The sequence below is a fragment of the Rhea pennata genome, unplaced genomic scaffold (genome assembly GCF_028389875.1).
Source record: "Rhea pennata isolate bPtePen1 unplaced genomic scaffold, bPtePen1.pri scaffold_45, whole genome shotgun sequence".
In the NCBI taxonomy this organism is placed as follows: domain Eukaryota; kingdom Metazoa; phylum Chordata; class Aves; order Rheiformes; family Rheidae; genus Rhea; species Rhea pennata.
This window is the reverse complement of record NW_026907684.1, coordinates 1,230,930-1,253,160: the sequence shown is the minus strand read 5'-3', so window position 1 is coordinate 1,253,160 and position 22,231 is coordinate 1,230,930. Positions and strand designations below refer to the sequence as shown.

Sequence of the window (22,231 nt, the reverse complement as noted above, 5' to 3'; positions counted from 1 at the left end):
AGGTTGTTCAGGAACGTGTCCCTGGTGTAGCAGGGATCTGAGTCCTCAGTAACTCTTCCTTTGTCAACTTTCTAGGGCTGTCTGATCACAAACAAGGAGATTGTCTCTGAGGATATTGAGGGCTTTGAATTTGCTCCGAAGCCGGAGTGTGAGGGTCCATTCTGTGTCTAATGAACCAGATGAGGTAAGTAGGTTCTACTTGGGAAATAAGGCTGCTTTTTATCTGCCTTGGTCTCTTGTAGGCCAAAGAGAGCTTATCACCCAATAGAGTGTATCTTTGGGGAGCACAGCGTACAGTCACAGTGCTGGTGATGCTTTCATTTCGTGGTGTGATGATGAGGCAGATCGGGCTCTAGCTAGGTCAAGAGCAGAGGGGAAGGACTGCATCAATTGTATTATATCCAGTGCCTGCCTGCAGGAGGTGAATTTGCTGAGTGTTTGTGTTTGTGGGGGAGATGTTTTTTGTTTTGGGTTTTTTTTTTTTTTTAATCCTCTGTTGCATACTAGGCTCATTTAATCCAGAGGTGGTTTGAACATGTCCAGGAGACCAAACCTACTATCATTGTCACATACGATGGAGACTTCTTTGACTGGTAAGATCAGGAATGAAAACTAACCTGGTTTCTAAAAGGAAATGTTGCCTAGGCCATGGGGTGCGTGCGATCGGATACCAGCCTGTATGTCCTTTGTCTGGAGGTCACATAGCGGCCACGTGTGTTCTTATCTACACAGACTATCCAACCAGTTTGGGAACCTGTTTACATCCTGATTATGTGCTCTTTATCTGGAGTGCTGGGCTGAGTCTTGGATCGCCAGCCTGCAGAGGACTGTCGAAGAGGGGGAGGTGGAATTCAGAACTTTTTTTTTTTCCCTGAGCAGAGCTATGTTTATTGGCTTTGAAATATGAACTTCTATAGAGTCTCCTCAGTAGGTCCTGGGATTGCGGAGCTACTTCTAGATTGTTGATTTGGCAATGTTTGTACACTGATGACCTCAGTAACTGGAGAACAGGCAAAGTGTCAAAAGAGAACTGCAGAACAATAGGGAGACCAGAGCAGCCAAGCCTTCGGGGAGTGAGGGAAACTCGATCATAATGTTCTGCCTCCTGGTATAGGATGTAAGCAAGCAGCTTCCTTCATGCAGTAGCTCTGCCCTACAGGGAGTTTTCCCTGTGGCCAGCTCTCACGGGTAAGGTCTGGAGCAAAGGAGACTTCACAAGAAAAATTCCTCATTAAGTAGCTTACAAGAAAGCAATTCTGAAACCCTTGGGATGGGGTTGGGGTGGAGGAGAGGGACTGCTTTGTTTCTTCTCTTCTGCATTGTCTCTCTCCTCAGGCCTTTTGTGGAAGCAAGAGCAGCAGCTCATGGAATTAATATGTATCAGGAGATTGGATTTTAGAAGGGCAGCCAGGGAGAGTACAAAGCCCCGCAGTGCATCCACATGGATTGTCTGAGGTACCGAATGCTGCGTCTGTACCGTATAACTGCATCTTTATCTGTTAATTTGTATAAAATGCCTACAGTTGATGTATTTGAATGCTGTCCCTTTTCCATCTCTGTGCACTGCTATCATGGGTTACATCTTATTAGGAAAGGACTAGCACCCCCATCTTTGGTTGTGCTGCTTCTACTCCGTACTCCGTTGTGTGCCATTAGCTACAGAAGTTACGTCTCACCCACACTAGCCTGAATGACTAACTCTGTTTATACAGTCTGCTGGTGGCTGTCATTGGGAGTTTGAGAACTGTCCTGGATAGCAGGTAAAAGGACAGGATAAGACCAAACTGTTGTAGTGGGCACAGGGCCATTTTCTAACCCAACAGCCTGCCTCGCACAGAGAGGAAAAGAAAGGGTGCGTGTGTGTGTGTGTGTGTGTGTGTGTGTGTGTGCAGGAGAGGGCTGTCTGTCTTGGCAGTTGTGACTTGAATGTTTTTTCACATTGGACCAGTGTCCAGACTCTGGAAAACAACTGCCTCTCTTTACAGTCCTGCTGATACCTCCTCCTGTGTTTAAACGTTTATCTCTGAAGTCTCTGAAGTTTGAGGGTTGAGAAAAATCTGAGCAATAGAAATGATCTGAATGGCAGAATTTGTACGAGTCAGGATTTAAGAGCATGGGTAGATATGCAGACTGTCTAAAGCTGTGCAGCTTCTTATTCCACTGCACTTGGATGTTCTGCTCTCACGTTTCCCTGTTACAGTAATCAAGATCTTTTTTGTACGTAGCAGCCCTTTCTGAAGTGCAGGGCTGTCTCTTCGTAGACTGGCATTTTCATTATTCTGTCTAGGTGGGTGAAGAGAGAGAGTTACCTGCCAGTGGGAAGTCACAACCTGAAAGCAGCAGCGAAAGCAAAACTGGGTTATGATGCAGTGGAGCTGGACCCTGAAGAGATGTGCCGGATGGCTACAGAGGAGCCTCAGGTATTCCCACCCGGTGCTGTATCTCTGGGCATCTGCAGTATTAGTGAACCTTTGAGTTAGAGCTTTGTGAAATCCTTTAAGTTAATGCAGTGTCTTTGAGAAGTTGTCAGTGTATCTTGCTGAATTTCAGACACCTGAAAGAATTTAAGCTTAGGGAAGAATAGAATTTCTTTGATGTGTTTCTGGCATTGGCGTTGCACTGTATATTTGTGTTATTTACACTTCTGCAAAACGGTAGTACTCGGGGCATTGCAACGGAGCAGTACTTTGCTAGTGTCCAGGAGACACCTTAATGAGGTTTCTGCTGAAGCCCTGGAGATCTCTGTAGGCCAAGAGTGGCCTCCTGACCACTCCAGAGTGGCATCTGTGCGGATATGTGGCAGTGAGCTCATCTTCCCCATTTCTGCTAATTCGGAGCTGGCTTATGTAATTCGGGTTAAAGCAGAATGCAGTCTTAAGCCAACTGATAACTCTTTACACGCTGGGATGTTTGTATGCAGAAATATACCTTTTGCATCTTCCTGCTGATTTCAACCTTTCCTTGTTTCCCGTTGTACGTGTTAACTGCTGTATTAAATGTGACTGGGATTGATTTGTCTTTCTCCTCAACAGACTCTGGCCACCTGTTCGGTGTCTGATGCAGTTGCTACCTATTACATGTATATGAAGTATGTGCACCCTTTCATTTTCGCGTTGTGCACCATCCTTCCCATGGAGCCTGATGAGGTGAGCGCATGCCTGAAACAATTTCTTTTCTGGGCAAAGAGCTGCATGCTTCACGCAACAGTGACACATTGGCAATAGAACTGATTTCTACTGTTTGGATAGTTTTTCCCAAGGAAAGGAGGGAAAGTAGTCTCCAAATGCGCTTCCTTTCTGCAGTACAGCAGTCATAGCTGTTTTTCCATAGACCAGTTATGGGTAGCCTAAGTGAAGGAGTTGGTTTTGTTTCCTTACTGTGCTCCTTGCCTTGGGCTTCAATACTACCTGAATAAACGCATCATGTTGGGCACCAAATCAAACATTTAAGTTCAATGATGCAGTGATAAGGCCAGCCTAATTCCAGCAGCACCCTTTACAGCTCTTCTTTCTAAGTCCAGTTTTTGATGTCTGTCTTTTTACAGGTGTTAAGAAAAGTTTCTAGGACACTGTGTGAGGCATTGCTGATGGTTCAGGCCTATCCCGCCAACATCATCTTCCGCAACAAGCAGGAGCAGGAGTTCAACAGACTTACAGATGATGGCCATGTGCTGGACTCGGAGATGTATGTAGGAGGCCACGTGGAAGCTCTGTAATCTGAGTTTTTTCGCAGTGACATCCCTTGCTGCTTTAAAATGGTAAGGACACAATCAAGGTGTTGCAACGGAGGCTTTAAAATGGTAATGCAATCATGCTCTTCTTTCTGGAGAACATGGCAGTAGGGAATAACCCTCCAACTGGAATTACCATCCTCTGTTCTTTTGGGGGTTACCCAATAGCAATACTTATTATAAAGCTTTGATATCTAATTCATGGCTTGAGTGCATGAACCTGCTTAGAGTTTAGGTGGGAAGGGTTGGAGAAGTTGCTCTTCATGACCTCAGGCTGGCTATTGGGTAAAGACAGTGTTACAGCAAGGAGAGTGGTTCATTGTTGTGTGGGTTTGTTTATTGGTTGGTTGAAGGGTTTTTTTTGGGGGGGGGAGGGTTGGTTTTCTTTGAGCCAGTGGTTGTTGGCAGAGATGACTCTGTTTTTGTCTCGTCAGGATTATATCTTTGTCCTTCTCCCACTCAAGCCAAGCTTCTTTTGCCCTCTTCATTTGGCCTCTTTTACCTGTTTCTGATTACTACTACTGTCTGAATTGTAAGTTTTAGAGGCAACTTCTCTCTCTGCTGTGTGATACACCACACCTCAGCGCTGCTTATTTTAGTGGCCTTAATCTCATAAATGATCTTAAGGGAACGTGCACTGTGAATTTAGAAGGATCTTAAATCTAACTCCTTGGCCCCTTAGAGCAGTGAGATGTGTGAGCAGCTGACTACTGGGTCAGCCCCGCCTCATAAGTGTTGCCCTGTGGAACATACATGCAATCATCTCTTCTTGTTAGCTGCCCTATATAGCCTCCTTTGCAGAAGAACTCCAAGGGCCGGGGAGCAGCCACCATCTCTTCTCTGCTTTGTGTTTTGCCCTAGTGCCAGTGGTGTAGACTTTTGTGAGTTGTAGAGTTCTTAGCAGAAAGCCACCGTCCTTCAGTTCTAGAGAGCTCAAGTTGGCTATGGAGGTCAGGCCAGCTAATTGGCCAACATTATCTGCCTGCTCACATCGGAGCTGATCAGTGAATGAAGGGGCATTTCAAGATGCCATTCAGCTGACCTGTTTCAGCCATCTGCCCTTCAGATGAGATGAACTGCTCTCTACCCATACTGAGACGTGCTCTGCTAAGTAGTAAGCCCGTTTTCAAATATCCCCGAAGTTACGCTGGAGCATGGATAATCTTGCAGAAGCTGTCACCCCCTGCCCCCCTTCCCTGGGCGGTGTGCGAGGATGGGTGTCGTGCCTAGAAGAGGTCTCAGTATCATTCCTGTATCCTTGCAGAATCCTGCTGGCTTTGACTTCCTGGTGCAGTATGTGGAGAAGACGCTCCGGCATGCTGTCGAAGAGGAAGCAGGTTTGCCATTGGATCAAGTCACCAACTTCCAGGAGGTCTGTTGTCTTGCCTCAGCCTGCAGGGCCAGAGGCATGACTGGGCTTTCCAGGGAGAGCAGAACTGTGAGGGTGGAGTTGCAGCACGTTTCTTTAGGCAAGCCTGGGTCCTGTGCACATATGTTGGTGTTGTATAACAACTTTCTTCAGCTTTGAGTTCTGCCCCATGTACATCTATGCCTGATTTCTCATATTAATGAAGAACTGGTGTAGGCTGGAGGCAAGGCTGATTTTTCTCGTCCTGAATATGTCTGGTGAGACAGCACATGTTAAAGATGCCTGTTTAGACTCATTTGATACTCCATGGAGAGAGACAGGAAAAACTTACCTGTAGACATTTGCAGTGTAGATGAAACTTACCTTGGAGGTCCAAAAGAAAACCTTAAAGATTGGTGGCTAAAGAAGACTCGCCGCTGCCACTCTTCTTAATCCTATTCGTTTAGTTCTTCATACTCTTCCTGTGTTCCCCAGAATCAGTGGCAGGTGTCTCTGTGCATGTCGGAAGTAAAGGACCAAATATAGTGCATATGTGACTGCATCATTAATTCCTTCTTGTTTGAATTTTACTTCTTTACATCTCCCCACAGGTTTGTGATGAAATCAAAGTCAAGCTGAATTCCTTGAAGGATGTTCCTAACGGAATTGAATGCCCCCTTGTCTACCATTTAGATGTAGGGGCCATGTACCCCAACATCATTCTGACCAACAGGTTGCAGGTGGGTAACCTCAGTCCAGTCAGGAAGGAGTCTTCTGTTTTGTCTTGCGGATGGTCTAGGTAGTCCCTCCGATTTGATCCCCTTAGCGGCAAACAATAAACTTTCTGCCCTGGACAGGGGGATAAAATAAGGCTCGGTTTCAAATCCAGTCGGTCTGTTACAGTTGTCAGGTGTGCAGAGCCGAAAGGTCTGTCCAAGGTAGAGCAATAGCTTTAGCTGGCTTCTTCCAAAGAATAGTCATTGTTCTTTCTGTAACTTGTGTTCTAAAAAGCTTCTAGAAAGGAGAACTTACTGAACATCACCTCTGTGATGTTCACATTTGTGTTCTTCTAGTACCCAACATCGATTCCTTCTGGCATATGTCACTGGAGGCAGTTCTGTTATCTCTAACATGGATGTGCCTGACCTGTGTCCAGCCCTCAGCAATGGTGGATGAGGCCACATGTGCTGCCTGTGACTTCAACAAGCCAGGTGCTAATCGTCAGTGCCGGATGACTTGGCAGTGGAGAGGAGAATTCAGTAAGTGTAATTCTGCTGTCTGCTTTGTCAAGTTCCCCTTTGCATGGCAGCATGGATAGAGCTTGCAGTATGAGCTGAAGACACAGAGACCACTTCCTGTTCCTCCCCTGGAAAGCTCCTAGTTGCTATTCCTTTGCAGTGCCTGCAAGCTGCAGCGAGTATCACCACATCCAGCAATGACTGGAGCCTGAGAAGTTTCGTCCTCTGTATCCAGATGGAGCACCCCGGGCGTTCCACGAGCTTTCCCGTGAAGAGCAGGCCAAGTATGAGAAGAAGCGACTGGCAGGTAAAAATAAATGGCGTTATGTGGAGCAGGTTTTTGCTGCCTAGACTATAAACACATCATTAATTACTTCTCTCTCAGGTCTGGGACTACTTAGTTCATGCTGGCTCAGACTGAATTTGATCTCAGTTTTGTGCTGCAACAGTTTTCCCCTAGGATCCCAACCAATTCCTGTACGTTTTTTGAGGAGGAGGCAAGTGCTGTTTTTTGTCTCAGTGTTTCTCTTTTCTCACTGAGAGTCATGTATTTGAGCTGAGAAACATGAAAGGTGGTTTTTGTTTGGTTTTGTTTTTGTTGTTGTTCTTTAATGAGCGCTAATTAAAGCATGTCAGTGAAACACATGCATCAATATCCTTTCACTTTTTGCTCCTAAAGTGATACTACTCAGCAGAAGCATCTAGGTAGTGGGGGCTCTGAGCAGAGGCTGAATTTGTGGGTGAGCCCTCATGGGCAATTTATTTCCCACACACACCTCTGCATCTCTATAGAGAGGTGCTGTTTCTCCCCATATTAGTATCTTCCTGCCCTTGCCTGTGTAGCAGGTCTGCTTCCTTGCTTTCCTAGGTATGGTGTTTATTTGCATTGATGGAATTTTTCTCAGACTGGTGCCTTGAAAGCTTCAGATCTGTGGATCTGTGTGGTTTGCCCGATGCCGTTGTGTTCATCCTTCCCATCCATAGTGGGGCACTGATCTCTGAGAAAGCTTTATTTATTCCCTTAACTAGATTATTGCCACAAGGCTTATGAGAAGATCCACGTCACCAAAGTGGAGGAGCATGTCACCACCATCTGCCAGCGAGAGAACTCTTTCTATGTAGACAGTGTACGAGCTTTCAGAGACTGTCGCTGTGAGTTCAAGGGGCTGCATAAGGTGCTGGGCTTGAATTTCTGTTTTATTTGTGCTGCCAAAGCTAGAAGGTCCTCACCTCTCACTGAAAACTTGAACCCTAAAGGATCGTTTTGCTCAATCTGTATGGTCAATAAGAAATATTAGCTTTCCTGACAGCTCTGGTGCAAGTGCAAGTTTTTCCCCTGCTGAATCCTAAACAACTGCTACCACAGTGGTTCCTAGCTCTCTGATGTCACAGCTCACTTTCAGTGCTAGGAAAAAAAACAACTAGGGTTTTTTTGGCATTTACTGGATCTAGAAAATCCTCAGCTCAACTATTTTGTGATCTGGTTTGTGTTCACTGTAGGGTACTCTTCAAACAGAAGGATGAGACAAGCAGAGAAACAAACTTGATCTTAGGTTAAGAAATGATTGATTCTAGGAGAAAGAAGCAGCATGTTCTAGTTCTCAAATGTTTGGAGTCTTGTGGCAGAGGGAGGAGACTGAAATGTAATTGCTAATATATTGAAAGAAATGACAAGACGCTGGGACTCTGTCTCTGGAAGAGTTTCATAAAGAGCCATTTGCTTTGCAGTTGTTGCTAGTTCTGTTGTGAATCACGGAGGTTGCTGGGAGGCCTTTTCTGCTGAAATGGTTCTGCTGTTAGTCTCAATATAATCTCTTGCTGCAAGCATTTAGTTCTTGCCAGCACAATACATGGTGTGGCAGAATTGATGTAGGATGGCAGTTCTGCTGGGATTAGGTAATTCTAACTATGGGTGTGAGTTACAGTTGATGCTGCAAGACTCTTCCATAATATAGCATAATGCCTGTGCCCAACGCTTCCCCCTCAAATGCAAAAGAAAGAGCAGAAAGAAAGAGGAACTATCTTAATAACTGATATTGTTCTAGGATCACAGTGTCATATTAGGATTGAGGTGGGGGGAATATCTGGCTGTTGGTACTGCCTGTAGTGGAATGTAGGGTTGTCCTGACTCTGCCTCATGCCATCAGGTGTGGAAGAAAAAGCTGTCTGCGGCTGTGGAGACAGGCGATGCCTCTGAAGTGAAGCACTGCAAGAATATGGAAATCCTCTATGACTCCCTGCAGCTGGCACACAAGTGTGTCCTCAATTCTTTCTATGGCTATGTCATGCGTAAAGGGTGAGTCTCACCTGTGGTCATTGCTGGAGTCCTCCAGCAAGGAGCATTGTAAACCAGAGCTGTTCTAGTGAGGCTCTCACCTTCTTAACCTGCTTCCGAAGCATAAGGGGGATGATAGGTAATCCCTGTAACACTTTTTTTTGTTCCTATTAATGACTTCTTATTTATTAGTCCCCTTAGCAGGGACTTTTGCTAAACAAGGCCCTGTAGCATTGACGATGAATGGCAGGGTTTGTCTATAGGTGATTCTTCAGGTTGTGTGAAGTATCACAGGGAAGGAAAAGGAAAATGATCTCCTGAGGGCTGCTGTGATTGTCTTTTTTGCCCTAAGACTTTATTTTCTGTACGACCTGATGCGCTTCCCCGCAGCTGTACTTAAGAGGTAGCACTGCAGCCTTTTGACTGTCCCTCCTCCATTCACAGAGCTTGCTGGTACTCCATGGAAATGGCTGGGATTGTGTGCTTCACTGGAGCAAATATGATCACACAGGCTAGGGAGCTGATTGAGCAGATTGGGTGAGTATGTGCTGAGCTGAGGAAGAAAGGTTCTCCTGTATGTAGTGTGAGCAGATGGGTAAGGGCAGAATTTGACCGGCAGAAAAGAGGAGCAGTGGGATAGATGTGGGATTAATCAGTGGAAGCTCTGGTGTTCTGGAGATGCAGATTTCTGACATTGCCATGGCTTATTAACGCAACTGCTGTTGTATGACTAGGACTTCCTTTGCAGAAAGGACACTGCCTCTGCCTGACTTGTGGACAGAGAACAGTTCTTCGGCATATTTTCCAATCTCTTCCTGATGGTGACTTTTTTTTCTTCCGTTCTTAGGAGACCTCTAGAACTGGATAGAGATGGGATTTGGTGCGTCCTTCCCAACAGCTTCCCGGAAAACTTTGTCATCAAGTCAACCAATGCAAAGAAGCCAAAGGTGACAATCTGCTACCCAGGTGCCATGCCGAACATCCTTGTAAAGGTGAGTCTGGCATCTGTACCAGCCAGCTGTACAGTCTGGTGAAAACAGTGAAAGGGAAGAAAATGTTTTAGCCTTCTGTAGGCCTGCAAGCCAATCAGGCAGTTCTTGTGAATGGAGTAGCTCTACTGGCAGCGGAGTATGCATCTTTGTTCTTGGAGTTGGCTTCAGCCGAGAGGACAGCCTCTCTTTTGTCTCTGGCCCCCTGTGTAATGAGCAGGATGTTGGGGCTGACAGCTTTGCTTGCTACACAGCTACTCTCTGCCCTGCACAGCTCATAGCTCAAACTGGCGTTTGAGTGGAAGGAGAGAGTCTGATATAGCAGGGAGGGTATAGTGTAAGAGACCAGGGTTGGTGTCTCCTTCTGTGCATAGACTGCCAGAAGCAGTAGGAGTCAAGACAAGAACAAGGTGCCATGCTCTGCTTGCTCAGCCATTTATGGCTATAAGCCGAAAGAAGTGACTTCAGAGTCTCCTGCACTTTTCTTCAAGTCACATGTTTGAGTCCTACCTGCTAAATTGTTCTGTAGCTTTCCAAGGAGTTGTTTGGTCACAACGGATCAAGCTAACTTACCCTATCTTAGCAGAGAATAAAGTATGTTCCCTCAGGAGAGCAGGGATTGATTTTTCCCATCATCCGTAAGAAACAAAGGCCGTCAGTGATCCCTTCAGACAGGATGATGTATCTGGGGGCTGTCTGCTCGTATAATCAGCTGAGCTGTTGAGTGAGGCTATTCTGTTGGGGCTGTGCCGGCAGGAAGGCTTCACAAATGATGAGTACCAGGAGCTGGCGGACCCAGCCTCTCTCACCTATGTCACACGCTCAGAGAACAGCATCTTCTTTGAAGTGGATGGGCGCTATTTGGCCATGATCCTCCCAGCGTCCAAGGAGGAGGGCAAGAAGCTGAAGAAAAGGTAAGAGTTCAAAGCTTGAAACATCACCACTTCCCCAAGGGAAGGGATTGAGGGTCCTCTTCCTTGACTACATTTGAGGCATGTTAGTCCTTGCCCCGTGTTGCCAGTCCTCTGGAGCTGGCAGCATGTTTGGTTTGCTTGTTGCTGCATTCCACCAAGATCATGCTGTCTTTAAACGGCAAGTTCCTTGCATGAGATCAGTCTTTGAATCCAGCTATGCCCTGGCCCTAATTGACATATCTGACAGTAAATTTCTGAAGATAACTGTGAAACAGCACTTCTCAAACTTTCTGATTAGTCATGGTCTGCATGTTTGGTTCTGAGATGCGCAGGCAAACTTTGATTTTTCTTTCTATCTTTTCTCTTTAAATTCACTAATCTGTCTGTCCCTCTCTCAAGTTTACAGACCTCTAGTAATACTTTTCCCAGAGGTTTCCACTTTAATCCCCATCTAGGGGAAGGAATGGATCTTGCCATTGCCGTCATGTTCTAGAAAAGCAATTGCACTTGACTTCACTGACTTTCTCCTGCCACCTCCTTAAATACGAGCACGAGCAATCACGAGAGGACTGCCCACAGACCTGGGTCTGGGTTCAAAATATACTGTCACTGTCCTCTAGCACTCCCTGCTCTTACAAGACTATGTTTGTTTCTGCTTGAATGTCTCTGTTGGATGAACTCCAGCATCCACTGTGAGTGCCTTTGCATGCCAAGGGAGTCTATCGCAGAAGTCAAGAGGATGTCAAGCACTGAATGAACTCTGCTCATGGAGTCTTATCTCCGGGGCCCTTGATTTTTTTCTGTGATTTTAGGGATGTCAGTAAGTGCACTTATTTCTTGCCCACTCTCAAAGTGGAAAGAGCAGTAGTGTGGAGCTGGCTGGCAGGTTCCGCTGCCAGCTGAGGAAGAAAAGACTGCCTGGAGGAGGGGTGACAAAGCAATGTACGCTTGAGTCTCACCTCTGTTCCACTGAAGCTTCCTGTGATGGTTATATTGAGCGATACAAATAATTGGCAGGCATATGAAATCCACGAAACACAATAGAAAAAAAGTGGACAGTGTATTGTCATAGGTGTTTCAATAGCGATGTCCAGTTTCCTCTGAGTCCATTTTGCCAGCATCCCTTCCTATTTTCCAAACAAAGCTTGATTCTCCTCTATAAGGCTTTTCCTAGTATCTCACTCCATTTCTCTACTCCTCTCACCCTTACTCTCACTTCTTGCCCTTTATTTGTGTGCATTTAAGAACATTTTGCCAGTTAGAATTGGCAAGTTGGGGGCAGAGGCTGATGTGCTTTTGCAGCTGGAGGTGAAGTAGTTCATGATGTTACTGTCTCTAGCTGTGTAAATATGCCTAGATCCTGCTAGTCCAGAGCCCCACAGCTTGGATTAACTTACCTGGTGGCTGCCTAGTTTGGCAATACTAGAAGTACTTTGGCAGGAGGGTAGTAAGTAGCATCCTGGGTGATGTGTTCCTTGGCATAGACCAGGTTTTGCACAAGCTCTATATCCTAGGTATGCAGTCTTCAGTGAAGATGGATCGTTGGCTGAACTGAAAGGGTTTGAGGTGAAGCAATGGGGAGAGCTGCAGCTGGTGAAGATATTCCAGTCTTCTGTATTTGAGGCCTTTCTGAAAGGCACCACACTGGAGGAGGTCTCTGCCTCTGTAGCCAAGGTGACTGATTACTGGTTGGATGTACTGCAGAGCAAGGTGAGTGTAGAGTTTGCAGGATATGCATCCCCTGCATGTTTGTCTTCTCAGGCTGGGGCCAAAGAAGAGATGTCAAAGCTGCCCCAACACTGTAGGGAGGATGGACTTTGTCTGAAGAGAATGGTTGGTCCGTTGTGCCTCTGATGGCTGTTTGCCTGTAATTTCTGCCACTTTGATTCTCTAGGGCTGCTCTTTAGGGTCTTTTAGCACCAGACCTGTTATTACAACACTTTTTTCAGCTGTTACCGCTTAACTGTGGGTAAGCGTTGTCCTCCAGTCACCTCTTTCACAGAGGTAGCCTGGTGGTCCTCTTCCACCAAGGACTTTCTCTGGAGCCACTCACTGAGACAGAGGATGGCAGAACCGTTTGCCTGCAGAATGTTTTCTGAGGAGGCCAGAAGAGATTAGCTTTAAAATAACCAGCAAGAGCAGAGACAATGCCAGAAAACAGAGCCTCAAACTGGGGAGCAGGAGAGATGAGAAACCGGAGCGACTGCTCTGCTTGGGAGTTTATTGGGAGCACTTCCCCTTTGTATTTTGCATCTGGCACTACAGAGCTGGGCCCACTAAGAGTTTGCCATACAACATCATTTCAAAGCATTGCATTCACATCAGGAGTTCTGATGCTGACCTCATGTCCATGATCTCTATATTCCATAGGTCATGTTGGCAACTGGAGCAGAGATTGCTCACAAACTCCTCATAAAGACAGCCGTGACAATCAGTTTAAATGTTCCATGTATGTAATAGCAATGAGGTTTGATCATGAGGTTCCTGATAGTGTTTTTTTCTCCTTGCTACTTTTTTCAGGCTGCCAACATGCCTGATGGAGAGCTGATCTCAGAGAACTGTTCCATGTCTCACAGGCTAGAAGACTCCGGGGAGCAGAAATCCACTTGCATCAGCACTTCCAAGCGTCTGGCAGAATTCTTGGGAGCCCAGATGGTGAAGGATGCAGGGTTAAGCTGCCGGTTTATCATTGCTAAGAAAGCAGAAGGGTCTCCAGTCACAGAAAGGTAAACCTGTCTTGAGGGGCCAGGACTTCTGGGACGATGTGAAGGGAATGGCAGGGTGAATTGATGTGGCATGACCAAGTGATTGCTGGTGTACTGGTTTAGACCATAAAAGAGACTGTAATGGTGAGTAATGCTGTGCAATTGCCTGCTGTTTGTTGGCATAGCAGAGGGGTGAGAGGAGAAGCCCAGAGAGGTGTGTGCAGGCTGAGAAGATGGGGTGCTGTGCTGCCAGTGACCTTGCTGCTGGTTGGTGCTTCCCTATCTTCTCCAGGGCCATCCCACTTGCTGTCTTCCAAGCAGAGCCCAGTGTACGGAAGCACTACCTCCGGAAATGGCTGGAGAGCCCCTCACTGCAGGACTTCAGCATGCGGGCGGTGAGTTGAACGCCCCTATGGAGCAGCACAGCCTTTGATTCTCCTGCACTAGGCTGCAGCTCCTCCCTCAGGAGGCACTATGTGGGCAGCAGTTACTTGTTGTCACAAAGTGAAGTGCTGTGGAGAGTGCTGCAAGCAAGGAGAAATGCTGGTCCCTGCATCACCCAGCAGAGCCCAGAGCAGCACCTTTCTACTCCATCTACTTCACTGTCTACTATTGTGCGTCTTGCCCAGATTCTGAACTGGGACTACTATATTGAGAGACTAGGCAGCACCATGCAGAAAATCATCACTCTTGCTGCAGCACTGCAGCAGGTGTGGAGGTGGGAAAGGACAGGAGGGCTGCAGGTCTGTGGTGACGGGAGGAAAGGCAGAGGGCATTGGCTCTGGGGACTGCTTATGTGTGATTTGACAATATTCCTCAGGTAAAGAATCCTGTCACATGGGTCCGGCATCCCGACTGGCTGCACAAGAAAATCCTAGAGAAGAATGATGTGTACAAACAAAAGAAAATTAATGAGCTCTTCACTTCTGAAGGCAAGAGACAGGTAATAAGAGTGAGAGAAAGGAGTTGGCTGTGCTGATGGGCATCTCTTGCTGATAGTGTGGCCTCAGCCCCCAAATCTTCCTGCTGTCATTTCTCTCAGGTCCTAGCTAACCAGCACCAGGGGGGAACACCCAGTTCCCAGACTGGAGACATAGAGGATTTGGGGGCTGCTAAGCCCTTCAGCCATTGGTTCCAGTCGCAAATAAAGGGAAGCAGGTCCCTATGGCAGAGGAAATCCAGCAGGTGTCCCAGTATCTGGAACTGTCCCAGTCCTGGTGAGAGATCCTGGGCCCACCTGCTGCCATGGCCACATTCCCCTAGGGAGGTTACTTTGTTCCTGGTTGGGTGGGAAAGGGAGACTGCAGGAGCCTGAGGCCAAGATTAGGCCAGATGCTGTCACCTTCTGTGCTCTTGCGCTTGTTGGGACAAGCAACTATGATGCTGGCACAGTTCTTCTATTGATGTGTTTACCCCGATGACTGTACCTCTTTCCTTTCCTCAGATATTACCACATCCCCATTGGGAATCTCCCTGATGACATGTCTACCTTTGGTTCTGACCTGTTTTTCTTCCACCACCTCCATCGCCACAACCATTTGGCGTGGCTCTCACCCACGGCCCGCCCAGAGCTGGGGGGTAAAGAGGCTGATGACAACCGTTTAGTTACGGAGTTTGACGAGAGAGCCTCAGTGGAGATAAGCAACCCTGGCTGCTACTCCACAGGTAGGATAGCACTGAGTGGGAGCCGAGCCAAGTGCTCTTCTATGAGCTCAGGAGAAGGATGGCTGCAGTGGCAGAAAAGTATCTGAGCAGTTCTGCAGTTTCTGACAGCTTCAGAAGTTGAGCAATGATCTGGACAGGATATATGCAATTGGCATCTCCTGGGGATAGAGTCCTGTATGCAATAGAAAAATGCATGTAGGCATTTAAGTACAGATTATTTTCTAGTTTGTGGCCTCTCATAGCAGCATTCAGAAGATCACTTCTGGTGGTCCCTAGGATGAATCTTTCTGTGATGCAAAACAAGCTGACTGATAGTTCTTCTGAGCACCTCTGCTGCAGTTTCCAGAAAAAGCTGGTGGCCCCTGGAGGGGAAGTAGATCCAAGTTCTGTTGGAAGGTGCTCTGCTGTTTAACTGTGCAGTGAATGGGGCCGTCCGTACATAGCATCATGGCCGTAGAGGGGAGAGGTCTGGCCATGTGCCAAAAGTGTCCTTTAAGGCCTGTAACACAAGGTGTGTGGCAGTCTGGAGAGCAGCACAGTTTCCCATGCTGCTGCAGTAGCATACAGACTTTCACCATTTCCTGATATGAATATCTTGATGTTGCACTCGGTAGATGCAGCAAGACCTGTAAAGAGCTCTTACAACTTGTGGAAAGTCCTGGCAAGTGGGTGCATTCATCATACCTGGAGAGGGGATTGTGTGCTTGCTGGTTCTCTGCCCTGCTTGCCCGTTGACAGGTTGTGTTTGTTCACAGTGTGTCTGGAGCCGGATATTCAGAGCTTGGCTGTAAACACAGTGTTAAAGTCCCATCACATCAATGACATGGAAGAAGGTTCCAGCGTGAGTATCAGTTTTGATGTGATCCAGCAGGCATCTCTAGAAGACATGGTGACAGGGAACCAAGGTGCCAACATTCCAGCCAGCTATGATGGGAGTGCCCTGTGCTCCAACCCCTTCAGGTATGTCTGTAAGGGTCAGCATGAGATGGAGCATCTGTTTCATCCTGCCTGATGCCCTCAGGGTCCTGCTTCCCAGGCTGTACCTGCGAGAGGGCAGGGTCCTCCTTCCCAGCTGACTGGCTGGCTTTAGCCTCTCCAGATTCTTACTAGCATGTGGTTTGTGGGGTGCCTTGAAGCACAATAGGCAGCTGGCTTGGCAGAGGGAAGGAGGCGAAGCCCAGCTTTGTCTGTTGACATCCTCCCTTTTAGGCTTGAGGATCAGCTCTCCCTAGTGGCTCAGCCAGCATATGTGAGGAGATGCTTTTGAAGAGTTTGCCCTTTCCTGTTTCTCTTTTCATCTCCACAAGGTCATAGAGGCACATAATTGCCCTGTGGCTTATGTGCTGAGAGCTAGTGCATCTCTGCTTTGGCAGAGTTGCCACTTGCTCTAGCATTATCTGAAAACATGTCAGTGTGTGAAAGGAGGAAGGGCTCATGTGCCTGGTGTGATGCTCATCTCTGCTCCGTGGCAGGATTCTGAAGAGCATGGTGGTGAGCTGGGTGAAGGAGATCACACAGTATCCCAACATCTGTGCAGAGAACCAGGTGATTCGTTTTTACCGCTGGCTCTGCTCTCCTTCCTCACTGCTTTATAACCCAGCTTTGCATCGCCCTCTGCACAACGTGATGAAGAAGCTTTTCCTACAGTAAGTGAAAATGGAGCTTGCCATGCCCTGTGCGTGGAGCAGACAGACGTAGCCATGGGTGGGACTCTATTGGCACCCATAGCTGCGTCTTTCTGAGCACCTGTGGCACAACCTCTGGAAAGGCCCAGTAACTTCCAGATGCATAGTTGGTCCAACTTTTGTTGGAGTGCCTGCCATCCTGTGGTTGGAGCTCCCTTAGATGGCGAGACCAACGCATTTGACTACTGGCTGTGCTGGAGCAGCACATCCTTCCTGAATTGTATGTTGTGCTGTGGTTTGCTGTTCCCTGTTTAATGGCAGCTAAATAGCAGCAGTTCCTCCAGCCTGCTGCCTCCAGATCCTGTGTTCTGCTTGACCGTTAGTGGCTGAGTTCAAGCGTCTGGGTTCTTCAGTGGTTTATGCCAACTTCAACCAGATCATCTTGTGCACCAAGAAACGGCAAACTGAGGATGCCATTGGCTACATGGAGTACATCATCAACAGGTGGGGCACACTTGGCTGCCAAAGGGTACGCTCAGCAAGCCAGGCCTGGAGATAATCTTCTGGAGGCTGAGCTAAGACATGGCTCAAGGTGTGGAAGGAGGATGCTGATTCTTGCCTCTTCTTGGTCCTCAGCACTGCATTTCTTGCAAAGTTAGCTTTGGAAGAAAGCGGACAAGGTCACCTGGTTCTTGCGCCATCATGCCCGGAGTAGGGATCTGTCCCTTAACTGTGCTGTATGGGGCAATATTCCAAAAATATCTGTATGATTCAATCTAAAGAGACCTTTAGGAGAATGTGAGCAGTTGCGCTCTACCCAGTCTCTTATACTCTGGTAGCTCTCAGCATCCCAGCTATGATGTGTGGGCTGCTAAGACAGGCGTCTTGACACAAGAGGCAGTTGAAGCGTGGGTATGATTCCTCTGCAGCCCTTAGTTCTGCTAATGACTGCTCTGCAGCCTTTTGTACTGAGTCCATTCGCTGAAGCATGGTTGGATGTGAGAAGTGAACTGCTCTCTTGCTAACATCGCCTGCTCCTCATTGCCTCCCATGGAGAAGGTTATTAGCTAGGGAAGATGCCAACACTGTGTGTGACTGCAGTCTCTTGCCTCCAGCATCCACTCAAAGGAGATCTTCCACTCTCTGACTATTTCCTTCTGCCACTGCTGGGGATTCCTGCTCTGGATGGATCCAGCAAATTACGAAGGTATCAAAGGAAGAGTGCATCCTAGCGTCCACTCTGGGCAGGTAAGAGATGGGAAGTGCTCAGTCCTGCAGAGACAGGGGTGCAGTGGGTTGAGTTGAGCAGGGAGCTATTGGTTTGGATATAGGGAATTGCTATGACATCACCAACCCAAAGCCTGGGCATGGCTTGTGCTCCATTCCAGCAGGACACTAGCAAGAGTCAAGTATTGGATGAGGACAGTGAGGAAGAAGAGGAGAATAAGGAAGAAGAGGAGGAGGATGGAGAAGCAAATGTGGAGGACTTGCTAGAGAATAGTTGGAACATTGTGCAGTTTCTCCCCCAGGCTGCTTCCTGTCAGAACTGCTTCCTCATGATTGTGTCTGGTGAGTGCAGTCTGCTGCTCACCTGGTCCTACTTTGAATGTTACCTCTGGTGAGTAGAGCTATCCCCACCCTGCTGCTGCCCAAGCCATATGCACAGCATTCCCCACAGCTTCTTGAAGCTCTCTGTGCTACTGAGGAGGTTCTGATGTTGATCCAAAGAACCCCTTACAGTCAAAGATTGCACTGTGCTGGATGTGATACAGAAGGAACCACCTCCGTGTCTGTAAATATCATTGTTTGGGTGGTTTCAGCGCCAGTGTGAACTCTCTCAGAGAGGGGAAGAAGGTCACTAGTTCCTGATTAGTCATTTGTGCCCCAGGAGAGTCGACAAGCACAGTCACGCTTGTGCCACTCTCCCATCGTGGACTGCATCTGGAGCTTTTCTTACGTGTCTCTGCAGCCTACATTGTGGCTGTGTACCACAGCATGAAGGAGGAGCTGCGGTGCAATGCCCCTGGGAGCGCTCCCATCAAGAGGAGGGCCACGAGCCAGGTGTCCCAGGAGGCATTGGGAGAGACGGGAGCCATGCCTGGTGAGTACGGTTAGCCACAGTTAGGCATGGGAGAGCTGTGAGCAGCACTGCTGGGCCAGTCCTGCAGCAGGAAGAGAGCTGCCCACCTTGCTGTCCCCGTATGCTTCCATATGGCTCAAGAGCTCTCTCTGCTCCTCCTCTCCAAGCATGATCACTTTCTCACAGGATTACGTTGCCAACGAGCTCACGCAGAGCTTCTTCACCGTCACTCAGAAGATCCAGAAGAAGATGGCTGGTTCCCGTAATGCCACTGAGCCCTCAGACATGTTCTCAGTGCTACCTGGCTCCTACTTGCCACTCAACAACCCAGCTCTAGAGTTCATCAAATACGTCTGCAAGGTTAGTGGGGTGGGCCGTGTTTTTTTTCTTTTTTTCTTTTTTAAAAAAGAATCTGTTGCAATTCTACAATCAGTTTGTTTTGCCCAGCTAGCACTCGCATCAGAGTGAGTCCCCATGAGGACTGTCTTCTCTGCTGGTGGCCTTCCCTAACACTTTCTCCTGTAGGTGTTGTCCCTGGATGCCAGAATAACTAACCAAGTAAACAAACTGTGCTTGGACCTGCTGCGCCTCATTGAGGTGGGTGAGTTCTCAGAAGAAGCCCAGTTTCGGGTCCCTTGCCGCTCCTATGTGCTCCCTGAAGTCACCCGCAGGAACTGCAATTTTTGCAGGGACTTGGACCTGTGCAAGGACCCTGCCCTCTCGCAGGTACAGCCTTCGTTTCCCAGGAAAACCCCTTTGCCCTTGCTGCATGCATGAAGTCCCTCTTGGGGACACCAGAGGCCCTAGCATGGTTGTGCTCTTGGCCTGTCGTGAACTCACATGTTGTCTGTCTTTCTCTCTCTCTCAATCCTTTTGCTTTGAAGGTTCCATGACAGTGATAAACCTCCCTTCAGGGTTATTTTCTGCTCATCCCCTTTCCTAGCTGCCTGTGACAGTTTGAGGTGTGCTGGTGCTTTGGCTGATGCTTTATCCCCTCCCGAAATTGGTTATGGCTTCCTGGCACTCGGGGCTCTCAGAATGCTCTTGTTAGGCTGCGAGGGCTGAGGCTGCACCATGCTTTCTCTTGGGAAGAGTCACACTTGTGTTCATCTCCCTTCTCTCTGCCCCTCGGATGGGTCAGTGCTGCCCAGTTGTGTATGCTCCAACTGCCAGGCCCAGTATGACTCGGATTCCATTGAAATGGCACTGGTGGAAGCGCTGCAGAAGAAGCTAATGGCCTTGCTGCTGCAGGACCTGGTGAGTGCTGGGCTGCTGCGCTGCAGGAGCCTGCCCTTGATGTGGCAGGCTGCAGCAGGAGGGCTGAGGCTGCTCTCTGCTCCTTGGAACCAGAGCAGCCCAACCTTACCTCTGTGACTGATGTGATGCAGTGGGGATATGATGAGGAGAGTTTGGCTCGAGCGCTCTCCACTTCTTCTCAGCACATAGCTGCAGCCTTTTGCTGGCTGGCTGAGGCTTGACCCATTGACCTTGTGTCAGTGGTGTCTCCCCAGAGAGCCCTGTCAAAGGACTGAGCTGCTCAGCCTTGTCTGCTATCCCAGCTAAAACCCCTTTGCCTCTAGGTGTGCAAGAAGTGTCATGGTGTGAAGGAGACACTAATGCCTATGTACTGCAGCTGTGCTGGAGATTTTGCCCTCACCATTTCCTCCCCGGTATGTGTGCATCCTGCCACGACATCTGGCCTCCTGCGAGCAGCTCCCCTGTAATAGCCAGTGAAAAACCCTGTGATAACTTGTGCCTTTCGGTCCATCTGGCACAAGTTCATCTCTCTGTGCTTTCTGGCTGTTTATTCATTGATTTGTGCCCAAGCCAGCCAGTCCTGCCTGAGCAGCTTGCAGAGCTTCTCCTGGCATGCACACCTGTGGATAGCACGGCTGCAGCGTAGCAATGCTGGATCCCAGGGATTTCTACGTCTGCAGGAGATGGGTAATGCTTGGCTGCTGAAGGAAGTGGGTGGCAGAGCTCTGCCTGTGCTTTCTGCCAACCGCGAAGGCCTGCCCTGCACGGGCAAGGTAGCCGTGAGGTGCAAACCTCAGTCCAGGGAGGCTGGCTCTCCTGAGACTGCCCTGCTGGGGCGCTCTGCTTGCCTGTGCAGATCAGCATGGCAAGGGCTGTTTGAGGTGGCTGCCGCGGCTCCCCTGTGGCACTGAGGACCTGACGCTGGCCTCATCCCATCCCTGCCTTTGGGATACTTTCACCTTTCCTGAGCTGTGCAAAGCCCAGATTAGCAGGTTCTGCTGGCAGCCAGAGAGAGCAGGGTGTTGGTGCTTGCCCTGGCACGACTCTCCACACACCACCTCCACCCTCTCCTGTGCCACAAAGCAGCTGTGCTGGAGCCTATGCTCTCCAGAAGCTGCTTGGGACCAGGTAACGGAGGGGCCGTACCTGCAGGCCGCGCGAGATACAGCAGAGACCGTGGGCATGTGTTGCTGTACAGGGCAAGGCAAGTGTGGCAGCTCTCTCTTAGTTGTCTGTCCACTCTGCCTGCCTTTGGTGGCTCTGAGATTACCTCCTTGCCCACATATTGCCCCATACCATGATCTCCTGGAAGTGTGAATGGAAGTGGAGCAGAGGGATAGGAAAGAGGAGGCGCAGCTGGAGCATTGCAATGCCAGATCCCAGGGACTTCCAGAGCTGCAGGAGATGGATGACAGGTGCCTGGTGAACAAAGTAGCCCAGCAGAGCCCTTCCCATCCTGCCTGCTGCCCTCAAATACCTCAAATAGCAGCAGGACCCAGTGATTCCTAGCCCCATGTGCTGGTGCCCACAGATGGTTTAGGGAGCACTTGTTCCACTCCGGTTCCCGGGGGCCGAGTGTCCGCTTTGGCAAGCCAGCACTAACACACACACACACACACACACACACACACACACTCACACATGCACTCTTCAGCAGCAAGCAGTTTATTAGTAAATACTTACAAAGAGACCGACCCGAGGGAAATCTTGAGAAGGACCACTCCAATGCTTGTCCCAATCATCTGCATGATGAAAGAAAGAGAGTTGGCAGGCACAATCCTTTCGGGTGTCCCCGAGGAGGCAACGTAGCCCTCTGTTGTGAAGCAGCCACCCTCTCCTTTGGAAAAATTCTGGTACTTATGGTTATTCATGGTAGGCGGAAGTCCCGGCACGTGGGCCCAGCAAGTGCAGGGAGTTTAGCCCAACTCCGCCCCAGTTGCATAACCGGGCTATGACACTGCGCACGTGTGCAGACTTATTTCGGGGGCCACATTGACTCTGGGGGTCACTATTTCATTACTCTTCAACTTGAGACCTTCATGTTGACTGCTTCTCATGGTTATTCTGTGGCTGGGAGCCACCGAATCTCTATGTAACCAACCGCTGTTCTTTCTCACAGATTTCCAAGACCTTCTTAGTTACTTATTTGTATCCTGCTTAACACAGCGGTAGTTTTCTAGACACACAAAAGTTACAGCACGGACCATTCCCACCAAGTATCACGTAGTACGGATACAAAAGTTGCAACAGGAACCATTCCCACCAAGTATCACCTAGTACGGATGCAGCACTCTGGATCCCAGAGGCGAGGAGATCACTGAGAGCTCCTTTTCCTGTCCTTTCCCTATACATCTGTGTTCATCCTTCAGAAGGGCTACCAGGAATGGGAGACAGCCGGAGAGCTC

At 48.6% G+C, this 22,231-nt stretch overlaps 1 pseudogene; it reads left to right on the top strand.

The window, feature by feature from the left end:
* LOC134154808 (DNA polymerase epsilon catalytic subunit A-like) overlaps positions 1-22,231 on the top strand; it is a 328,895-nt pseudogene that overhangs the window by 3,898 nt on the left and 302,766 nt on the right.